This window comes from Octopus bimaculoides, chromosome 1 (genome assembly GCF_046866305.1).
Source record: "Octopus bimaculoides isolate indiv1 chromosome 1, ASM4686630v1, whole genome shotgun sequence".
NCBI classification, from domain to species: Eukaryota; Metazoa; Mollusca; class Cephalopoda; order Octopoda; family Octopodidae; genus Octopus; species Octopus bimaculoides.
The window spans coordinates 137,310,499-137,322,647 of NC_142928.1; the positions used below are offsets into that span (position 1 = coordinate 137,310,499).

The 12,149-nt window shown below is 36.6% G+C and overlaps 1 long non-coding RNA gene and 1 other non-coding gene across 2 annotated transcripts; one reads left to right on the forward strand and one right to left on the reverse strand.

Moving 5' to 3' along the window:
• Positions 1-318: 318 nt before the first annotated feature.
• Positions 319-392, forward strand: Trnat-agu (transfer RNA threonine (anticodon AGU)). The gene has a single exon. It is a non-coding gene; the product is annotated as a tRNA-Thr (tRNA).
• A 3,601-nt stretch (positions 393-3,993) lies between these two features.
• On the reverse strand, positions 3,994-10,778 carry LOC149137767 (uncharacterized). The gene is made up of 3 exons (XR_016239239.1): positions 10,686-10,778; positions 6,871-6,956; positions 3,994-4,938 (listed from the first exon to the last, which is right to left on the reverse strand). It is a non-coding gene; the product is annotated as an uncharacterized LOC149137767 (long non-coding RNA).
• Between the last annotated feature and the right edge of the window lie 1,371 nt (positions 10,779-12,149).

The following is a 12,149-nucleotide window of genomic DNA, read 5'->3' on the forward strand; positions in this document are numbered from 1 at the left end:
GCCCCAGCAAGTTGTCACATGATACTGTCTAAACTTCCCGCTGCTAGGCTCCAGCAAGTTGCCCCAGCAAGTTGTCACGTGACACTGTCTAAACTTTAACTGACAATGGAGGGCGCGTAATCTTAGCCCACGCATGCTCTAACTGAGACCGTCACCTGTCAATCATGTTAATAATTCATGACAAAAATGAATTCCATTTTCATAATTAGCATACAAAACTAAATCGGTACACCAAATTTGAAAACAATTGGAACAAAATTTAAAAAGAAACTGTGATAACAACAGAAAAGATACTAATTTGGAATCAGGAACGCATCTGGCTCCGTAGCTCAGATGGTTAGAGCGCCAGTCTAGTAAACTGGAGGTCGAGTGTTCGAATCTCTCCGGAGCCTAATAGTACGTATCTTCTCTTTTTTTGCTTTTCCAGCTTTGGTACAATTATACTATTTCTGATAGGTATACATTTCAAAATAATTAATATTTGCAGTAATATCAACGAATCGATGTAACAACTTCTATATGTATGCTTTCGCCCTTGAAACAACACCTGTCTTACTTGTTCCTTTTTCCTTTGCAGTAGATGATAATAATGAAGATGATGTTTATCATTAATGCAAATTCAGTAGAGCTATCTACAATGAAGGATGTTGCCTTTTGTCCACCCCATATATTTATATGTGAAGGATTATATTCAATATCTCTCATCTTTTTTATGACGGTAGATTTCGATGTTATTTCTTGTTGGTCGTTGTTCCAACCATGACCATTCTCTCTCTTTTTTTATTTTTGCATATTTGCAGGGAACCCGACACTACATTTTCAAGTGTATCATTCCTACGACTGATGGGCTGTAATTTGAAACAGACTCCTATACCAATCCGGCTGAGCGACCACACTACATACGAGCTCTATCGTTGAGTCATGTTAATAGGACGAAGGAAAGAGATTGAAGTTTCTCCCACTGAATCTCTTGTAATCTCTACAGCAATTAAGCAGACGTTATAGTGGCAGTGATTATTGGAGTTAATTATAATAAATCAAAAAATGTATGTTGACTTTTTCCTTAACATGTCCACTTTGAAGAATTTTTCAATCTTGAGATTATCTCCCATTCTCAAGTTGTGCTGGTTTTAATTACCATTTGGTATTTATGATATAGCCTCTAGAGGAAGGCGGCGAGCTGGTAGAAACGTTAGCACGCCGGGCGAAATGCTTAGCGGTATTTCGTCTGCAGCTATGTTCTGAGTTCAAATTCCGCCGAGGTCGACTTAGCCTCTTATCCTTTCGGGGTGGATTAAATAAGTACCAGTTACGCACTGGGTCGATGAAATCGACTTAATCTGTTTGTCTTGTTTGTCCCCTCTATGTTTAGCCCCTTGTGACCAATAAAGAAATAAGAAACGTTAGCACGCCGGTCGAAATGCTTAGCAGTATTTCGTCTGACTTTACGTTCTGACTTTACGTTTAATAAATCAAGTATTTATGTCATATGATATTTGATATACCTATATTTCTCTACGTTGATCAATAAGAATACTTGAGTAAAAAAAACAAAACAAGATAAGATATTACTATAACAACAATGGAGGACATTATAATTGTTAGCTACAATTTTAACATCCTTATTCATTATCACATCTTAATAACTTAACTGCACTGTAGGATGTCCGTTCGTGGCCTTAGCTGTTTAGCTTGCCAGTTAAGTAAACTGGAGATCAAGCTGTCGAAACAGTCTGGATCTCTCTCTGACTACATTTTGTTTTAATAAGAGAGATATCTTTATTTGAGAGGATGATATTGTAGATTAAACCGGACTATTACTGGACTAAATAAGTTACTTTAGTTACAGACATCGGATGAATGAAGACCAATTTTTACCTATTTATATATAATTAATGCACACTATATGAATTTATCCAGTGGTCCTCACAAAAAGCTCCTTTAGTGGACCAGGCAAATAACCATATAATAAACCACAACAAAGGGGTGTAATGTAGAGTCCAATTCAATTGGAATCCAGTAAATTCAATTTATTAATGATTATTTCATTAGCAGTGTATATAACATAAAGAAAGAGAGGAGGTTTGAGACGAATATATTGATTTCACCAGCTGATATCCGTGTGACTACGATCGTTTCTCAACCTCACCATAGCTAGTCTGTCCATGTTTGTTATGTCCCTCTGTTTTGAGTTCAAATCCCTTCGGTGTATATTTTGTCTTTCATATTTTCGGATTCGATAAGATGATTACTTTCGAACTTGGAGACGAGTGTTCGAATGTTTGTGAGGCCTAATACATCACGCTAATACTATTTTTCTCTATTTACTTAGAGGAAGCCGCTTACCAAAAGCATTTCAATCATGTCCACCCTGTATTTTATATTTGTCGGGAATCCAAGACTAAGTTATCCAAGACTAAAGAACTTCAGGGGTTGGTGGAAAGAATGAGAGGAAGTTCTCTTCAACGTTATCTAGCAAACACGATAACTTGCCGAAGAAAGAACGTTCTCAACCAAAGGGCCGTCGTTCATATTGTTTTATGTGAGTAATCCCTTTAGAGCAATCGTCGTTCCCTATCATCTTTAAATCCATCACTCATATTCTTTGTTGTGATTATCCACTTCATGGTACTAGTCTTTCTCCTTCAACCAAAAAGCCTCTAACTCTTTCATGTAATTATCCAGTGGCATGGCGGCGCAGAATTGTTAGCATGTTGGGCGAAATGCTTAGCGGTATTTCATCCATCCTTATGTTCTGAGTTCAAATTCTGTCCAGGCCTTCTTTGCCTTTTATCCTTTCGGAGTTGATAAAATGAGTACCAGTTGAGCACTGGGGTTGTTGTAATCGAATTAACTACTTCTGGGTAAGAGTATAAAAAGGAAAAAAACAAAAAAACAAAACAAAAGCTCCACCCCTCTGCCAAGTTATGTCGAGCTAGTGTGGTAGAGTAGGCTCATCCAACCAGTATGATCTTGAAGGTCACGGCCGCCACATCAAACCGTGTTTAGTGGAGACAACATGCTGACGCCTTCGTTCATTGCAGTGGACTTAACATAGGCAATCCCATCCAATATCCTTACGTTTCAGTCATAAAACCACCGTTATTCAATTGATAAAATTTCTTTAAAACCCGTTCACGACGCTTGTACTTTTTTTTTCTACCATATATAACATACACCGATCCTCATTATTTGATGCAGTTATTCAGTTCAACGTATCAGTCCTTCCCTATCTTCCATAAATGCTTACAATACTTTATCAATAATAAACTCACTGCTCTTATTGTTTGATGCGATTATTCAGTTCACAACAGGCGGTACTTCACTATCAACACTGTCCTAATTTCTCTTACTGTTTATTATGTTTAGCCATTTTTTCGGCCTCATTTGTCCTTATCATTCATGAACCCATTTGTGTTATTGTTTAATCTAATTTATAGTTTATGCCTCACGTCCTTCTCCATTCGCAATTAATCTACTGTTTTTATTGTCTGTTTACGCATTTATGTTTAATGACACTTTCGCAGTGTTTGGACTACATTCTTCCCGTTGACCTGCTTTATATAATATAAATAGAAATATAGATAAATAGACACACACACACACACACACACACACACACACACAGATAAATAAATAAATAAATAGAGAGATAAATAGATAGATAGATAGATAGATGGATAGATGGATAAATAGATAAAAAGATAGTTAAATAGTTACACTGATAGTGGGTTAGATAGACAGGTAGACAGAAAGAAAAGTAGTTAATAGATAGATAGATTAATAGGTAGATATACAGACAAACCGACAGATTACTGGTTAAATTACCAGATATATGAATTGATAACACTAGTCAACGCATTTTTTCTGTTACAAGGTTTATAAATTTTTTTAGCTAAATTTGCGATGCTAAATCTAAATCTGGCATCAGATTTTAACTATCGCATTAGATTTTTGAGATATAAAATCTTTTAGTTTTGCTAGAAACAGCTATTTAATGCTCATAAAGGGAGAATTAAACATACGTAGATGCAATTTTTATTAGACAATATGTCTTTTTTTTTTAATCAAATAGACCAAAACACAAAGTTGTGGGAGTAAATGGACATTAGCATGTAAGAATTATGCTTGGTTATAACAAAATATCAATACAAAATCTCTATTCATAGTGATCATTCATTCTGATCATCGTATTACTGCAAGAACTTCCTCTTTTTTTAACGATCTCTTGTGGACAGCTTCTGAAATATCTCCCATGAAGTTCCAACAGTAGTCTGCTCTCTTGCTTGAGTCCCATCAGTCTTGGTAGCGTTCGTCCATTACTTTTACATCTTGATGAAAATGTTCACCTTGTTCTTCGCAAACGTTAACCAGGTTCTCTGGAGACTCACCCAAGTGACTGTGCAAGTAGTGCAATTTAATGTTCACTCTACATTCAAGTGCTCCTTCGCTATCTCTTGATAGTTGTCAGCTTTCCTGTCCCCAAGGAAATTCCGCACCACATCAGAGAAGGCATTTGAAGCCCTAGCCTCCGCCGCACTCATGGTTGTAACAAAATGTGGATCTCTGAGGAGTGTTCTTATTTGAGGTCCATCAAATGTTCTTGCCTTCTTCTTGTCACTGAGACTTGAAAAGGTTGTACTTAGATATATCTGAAGGAGTCTCCACTGTGATCAAGAGTTTTGATGAATTGTTTCATTATACCAGGTTTCAACAGAAGTTTTGCAAACTTTGTGGGGAGCCCAGGTTTTGTCCTGGTCTCTAAGTGTTACTTTAAAGTAAGCACGGCACACCTTCTTGACAAAGTTATTAATCTTGCGCCTTTGAGCCTGTGGAGTGACGATTCCACAGACGTGACAGAAGATATCGGGATCATTACAGCACGTCTTTTTTTTTAATGTTGCATCCATAACTAGGTCACAATGGTTCAGTTCACACCTGAAAAGAAGGGGAAGGTCTTTAAAGCAAAACTCAGCTCGAACATATTCAAAATTAGCATGACAGTCCAGTTAAAATTCCCACAAATAGTGGTGTAAAGTTAACTTTTGGTATGCTCCAGCTAAATAAAGGTATATACCGATGGCACAAAAATGTGATGTGATAGAGCAAACCTGGGGTCAGTTTTGTAATCAGCACCCGAAAATTAGTCTACAACAGTTCTAAGATTTTATGCCAGAAAATAAGTTTTATTTTGTTGATCAGTGTAATAGATACATATACAGATAGTTAAATAGATAGATAAAGACAGAAAGAGAGCCTGAAAGACAGATAGATATCTGTCGGTCTACTTGAGAAGACTTATGGTCAGATGTATTCCCGCCATCGTAACCCCTTCGAAAATTCAGACACTGTTTATCTAGAATTATATATCTTTTTAAATAGCAGGATGTGATTTGATTAAGTTTTGGTTTCTAAAAATAGAAGCCAAAACTTCTTCATTAATGATGTTGCTACAGATGTTAATGATGATTGTATTGCAATATATCTAACACAATTTAAGACGATGACCTAGTAGAATCGTTAGCACTCCAAGCAAAATGCTTAGCGGCATTTCGTTTGTCTTTACGTTCTGAGGTCAAACTCCGCCGAGGTCTTTCATCCTTTCGAGTCGATAAAATAAGTACCTGTTGAGCACTTGAGTCAATGTAATCAACTTGCTCTTTCTTTCGAAATGGCTGGTCTTGTGCCAAAATTTGAAAGCAATATATCTGACACTATCAGGACATAAATACATCGAAGGAAAAGTTGACATTGTTTAGAATCATGTGAGCATCGAAAAGAACTATATTGAAGGGTATTCCGGCTGTGATCATCCATAAAGAGATTATTGTCTTATGAACCTTGAATCAGCAGTTTCCCTGAAGTGTTTCTCCTGAAATCTCTACGGTAAGTAAACAGATGTTATAATGAAAGTGTTTATGAAACTGATAGCATATTTGAGTAAATGCAACGAAGTGTCACCGTAACAACAATAATTCTTTATGACTGAGCCTCATTATTTTATATCATATAAGAGAGAGTAATATGATTTTACCTCATTAAGACGGCGAGCTGGCAGAATCGTTAGCACACCGGGCGAAATGCTTTGCCGCAGGCGAAATGCTTTGCCGCATTTCTTCTGTCTTCATGTTCTGAATTCAAATTCAGCCGAGGTCGACTTTGCCTTTCGGGTTGATAAAATAAATACCAGTTGACTACTGGGGTTGATGTAAGCGACTTAACGCTTCCACTAAAATTGTTGGCATTGTGCCAAAAATTTGAAGCCAATATCATTTTACGACATAATTGTAAACATTTTTCAGTTATTTTTCCAGATATGAAATAGATTTTTATTTAGCAACATTCTTTTTTACAGGAAGAGGGAAAATGCATTAAAAGTACAAAAGATCAAATCGAGAAAAAAAAAAAAGAACCCCTGAACTACTTCACCAAAGAAACAAAGAAAAAGAAAAAAAATGGGGGAATTAAGAAGCAGAAGATGGGGGACGGGATGACAGGTTGTACACTGCAGACCAAATGGCGTGTTCAGCCGTTCCTTGTGGACATGATTACTAAGACGTTGCCGCAGAGAATGGCTAGTGATACTCGCTTAGCAACCAACCTAACTTACGGGGCTCATTTCTCAAACGGGCTGCAGTTATCCCGATTTTGTGGGTTGACATAGAAGAAATAGTTAAACGGTTAGTGTCTCGGTTTAGAGCGTAAGACTAGCAAACTGGAACTCAAGTCTTCGAATCTCTCAGTCATAAACCCGCTGTTCTTATTTGTTGATGTGATCGCGTAGTTCATGGCACGGGATCTTCACATTAAATTGCAATTACTGTAGAGAGAATATTATATCTTGAACAATAAACGAAGAGTTTTACTTACATGTTTCTAAAGTTAGTGAATTAGCAGGCTCGCTGGCTATGCTGCACTGGGAAAACATTTATAGAATTGATTTGCTTGTGGCTGACCTGCAAGTAGCAAATGAAGAGACGTCCAGAAAAATTCCAATGCATAGATTTATGCATGCTGTTTGTCAAATGTGACCCTCGGAGCATCGATGGAGTTAAATGTTGCCTTTCACTAAGTAAATTAACATCCTAGTATTACAGCATGTATTGTGTAGTTATACTGTATTTCGTATATTTGAAGTAGTCCTATGCACTGAAATGAATAATATATAGTGGTTGATGGGTTGGAAAAGGTGCTCGATTAACCATTAAGAAAAATAAGTACATGCTTATGGCATTAAGGGAAGTGTGGTACCACAGAAATGGTAAATGACTTACGGCACAAAAGAAATCACTTTAGACTTGCTAAAAATATACAGGGTGCCTTATCTGTACTAAGTACATAAGCAGATGTGTTACGTAAGATTAATTTCAAGAATCTGATCAAAGACTGCAATAAAAAAAACTGTAAGAGAAAACTTTTCAAATATAGATAAAGAGGAAATATACGAAAATAAACATTATTTTCGATCGTATTATTAATTTTGTTTCATTTTGAAAACTGAAAATTTATGTTATACTTTATTAATTTTATCTTTTGAATTAAATGTATATTGGGGCACCAAAATCTTTTACGTATTTAGGATCTCTGTGGCTCTTAATCCGGCTCTGAATAGAAATAATGTAACCAAGGACAGAGAATAAAGAAAAGAAAAAAACATTATATATTTGCTTAAAGGTTTGTTGTGCAGAGTGGCACAATGGAAGCATGTTGGACCCTTAACCCAGAGGTCCATAAATCAGAACTACACCCTGCTTGATAATGAATGCTATTTTTGATATTTTATTTTTTACACCACACTTGAATTGTCTACAAATATATCAACCATATACATGCATATACGCCAATAGGTGTGGGTACAAATTATATCATACAAGGTCAGCATGTCACCAACTGAACTGTATACACCAAAACCCAATTAGCGTAGTGCACAGTAATAGTAAACATCGTAGGAGTTTCACTCACATGCCTGTGCTGTTATCTCTACTGTAAATAGACTTTCTAGTATGCTAAAGTGATGTCATCTAGAAATACGTGAGAGAAAATAACACGATATCACTACAAAACCCCCCCCAAAAAACAAACGTCATCACAATTTTTGATTGCAGTTTCTACGTCATTATTCATTGCAATTAAGACAACGGCGAACTGACAGAACCATTAGAGCGTTGGACAATGCCTTGTATTTTTTCTCATTCATTACAAGCTAGGGCCTTCAATTTCATAGAGATCAGTACTAAGGGCTGACTAGTCACATTTTCCTGGCAATGGCTGTCCCTGAGCTTAAATTAGAAACAATTACACATTGTAATTGTTTACATAAACAATGAGAACATAATTAATCTTTTAAATTTCGGCACAAGATCAACAATATATTTTTTTAGAGGGAAGGGGAGTCGATTACAACGACCCTAGTGCTTAAATGGAAATTATTTTATCGGCGTCGGTAGGATGGACAGCAAAGTCAACCTTGGTGGCATTTGATCTCAGAACGTAAAGAGCAAGAAGAAATGCCACCAAGCATTTTATCCTCTATGGTAACGATTCTGTTTCTTTGTCGCCTTTCAATGAGGACATAATAATAATAATAATAATAATAATAATAATAATAATAATAATAATAATAATAATAATAATAATAATAATAATAATAATAATAATAATAATAATAATAATAATAATATGGACAAGGTGCACCACATATGCTATATAGCTGATGTTGCATGCCCTTTGACCAACGAATAGTAAAGAAGGAAGGCGAAAAGATAGGTAAATACAACACTCTTAAGTACGAAATAGCCCGGCTATGGAAAATGAAGAAGGTGAAGACAGTGTCAATCATTGTTGGGTCATTCGGAACAGCAGGCATCAAGGAGAATATTAAGGAAATTAGAGAATAGAGTGGACAGTAGAACTATTACAAAAGGTTTGTAATAATCTCCTTGGCACGACCTGAATAATCAGGGAAGTATTAGATAGCTGAAAAAAATGGATAGCATGGTACAGTAGGCTGCAGGGAGTAAGCCCTCTACGTATGTAAGACTCCAGGAGCTCCAACAAAACCTGTGATAAAGAGAAATAATAATAATAATAATAATAATAATAATAATAATAATAATAATAATAATAATAATAATTGCCCTGATGCAGTACCAAGCAGTGGCTCTCATGGCTTTGATCTTAACTGATTGGAAGTGTTATAATGTACATTGTTTTGTCTTGGTATAAAAGATGGGCTACAGCAAATATTCTGCGCAATACCACAGATTTGCTTGTCAGTTGTTTTACCTTCACCACTTGAGCATGTTCCTCAGTGTCTGACGATATGTGCTTCTCTGATCACGAGCAGAAGTAGTGGGGGAGCATCATGGCCATGTGTTGCGAGGAATTCTTTGAGGTTTGGATAATTCAGCATTGAAAACATGGGTGTTTTGTTCAACATCCTTAAACAATCCTTATTCAGGGACCTTTCGAACGGGTTGGGCTACTCGACCTGAAGAAAATTCTAACTGGGCCCCACCTGCAAGGTCATGCGCTGTTTATCTTGATATGAGAGCACCACATCACGCTGATATTGTTGTGATGCATGTGTCTGATGTACCCCCAAAACTGCTGGCCTTGTGCAAAATATTTGAAGTCAATATATGTGAGTTTGCGTTAAGGTTATACAAATGATTTAATTGCATATATTATGTGATGTTGATGTTATATTTATAAAATATTTGGTTGGCAAGAAAGTAATTTCGGTTTCTTCGTGTGAAATAAAAAAATTTTTTTTATACAAAGAATGAACTTTAATCAATTATATATTTTCCATTTTGTTCGATGACCTTTTGCCATCTTTCTGGCAACTTCATGATTTCGCGCTTCTAGTCCTTATCAGCCAAAATCTGAAGCAAGTGCGATTTCAGGTCATCATCATTATTGAAATTTTTACCATTCAAAGAATTTTGCAAACTTAGAAATAAATGGTAATCTGATGGGCACGGTCAGGGCTATATGGTGGATGTGACATCACTTCCCAACCAAGTTCCAGTAATTTTTCACGAGTTAGCAAAAACGTGTGTGGAACACGATTCCTTTACGATTTGCCAATTCTGGCCATTTCTCTTTGATTGCTTTCTCCAGTTTTAGTTGTTGACAGTAAACATCTGAATCGATCGTTTGGTTCCTTGGAAGCAGCTCAAAATACACAACACATTTGTAATCCCACCAAATTAACAGCATGACCGTTTTTTATGCAATTCAGCATTGGATGTGGCCTGTGCTGGTTTATTACGCTTGGATCATGATTGCTTCTAAAGTAAGCTAAAAATAACGGCTATCAAATGTCAAAAGGAAAAAACTTATAACATTGACAAAAGCCGCTCAAGAAAATCGTAACTCTATTTGCGAAAAACGAAATTACTTTCTTGCCAACACAATAATTTTTTTATAATAATATGTTCACTATTTAAGGATTTATCAATAACAAGTTGAATAGATTGATGTGCTATAGAATTATTTAGATAATTTAGTAAATATAAGTCCGATGATATGGTTAGAGTATGATATGATTACAGCGAGATTTGACTGCTATTTATAGCAAATCTAGTTACAAGTAGATATTCCATTATTAGTTCGTTGTCAGAGTTGATGTTGCTGTTAGTGTTGGTGCTGATATTATAATATCTAACACAATAACTTACCAAAGAGAAGACATTATATCATATTGGACCAGGTTTCACCCATATGCCTGCTCTTTAATCTCAGGAGCAACACACGTTGTAGTGAGGGTTTTGTTAAACTGATATCGATAAGAATACTAGAGTAAATGTACTAAAATTGGTACAATTTGAACGTCACTATTCATTATCATGTTACATTGTAGTGATTGACGTCATAGGAATAATTTAGGAGATGCATCTCGTGTGACTCCGTAGCTCAGTCGGTTAGAGCGCCGGTCTTGTAAACTGGAGGTCGAATGTTCGAATCACTCTGGATCCTAGTATCAGGATAATGCTTATTTGTTCGCCTTTTCATTTAAGATATGTAACTTTGGTACTCGAACTGAAATAATATTTTTAGTAATATAAGGCGACGAGCTGGCAAAATCGTTAGTATGCCGGGCGAAACGCTTGGAGGTATTTTGCCTGTCTTTACGTTCTGAGTTCAAATTCCGCCGAGGTCGACTTTGCCTTTTGTCCTTTCGGGGTTGATAAATTAAACACCAGTTGCGTACTGGGGCCGATCTAATCGACTGCCCCTTCCCCCCCAAAAAATTCGGGCCTTATACCTAGAGTAGAAAAGAATATTTCTAGTAATATTAATCAATCGCCATTTGAGGTTTCTTTTGAGTAAATGTAAAAGCGAAAAATATCACTAAAATTGTTGCAGTTTGAACATCACTATTCATTATGATGTTCCATTGCAGTTGGCAACATCCTCTTTCTCCTCCTCCTCCTCATCATTACCATCAATAACTGTAAAGTAAACGATAGTAACAACACACACTAGAAACCTCATCGGATAAATTAATTAACAACCAAAATTAATTGCTCTTTTATGATGTTCTTAAAACAGTCAATCAGTTAGATGAATTTGATACGGTTATCCTGCTTATCTCAGTGGTCTTTCCCGTTTGGGTCACCCCATTACCGCCTAATTTTTTTTCAACCGCCCCCTCCCAGATCTTCAGCCCCTTTAGATCTTCAGCCCCTTTAGATCTTCAACGCCCCCTGGATCTTTCCATCGGCCCGGGGGGGGGGGGTACCGCCCACTTTGGGAACCAGTATTCTATAGAAATTCATTGGGTGGATTGTACCATTAACTGAAAACATACAATTTTTGGTACACACTGTGTCACGCTGATTTTGAAGGCGCGTGGCTTAATGGTTAGGGTATCGGCTCAGGATCGTAAGGTCGTGAGTTCAAGACCCGGTGGTACGTTGGGACCTTGACCCAGACATTTTATTTCACGTTGCTCCAGTCCGGTCAACTGGCAAAAAGTGAATAGTACTTGTATTTCAAAGAACCAGTCTTGTCAGTTTCTGGGTCACACTGAATCTCCCTGAGAACTACATTAAAGGTATGCATATCTGTGGAGTACTCAGCCACTTTCATGTTAATTTACCGAGCAGGCTGTTCCGTTGAACGAACCACTGGAACTCTAC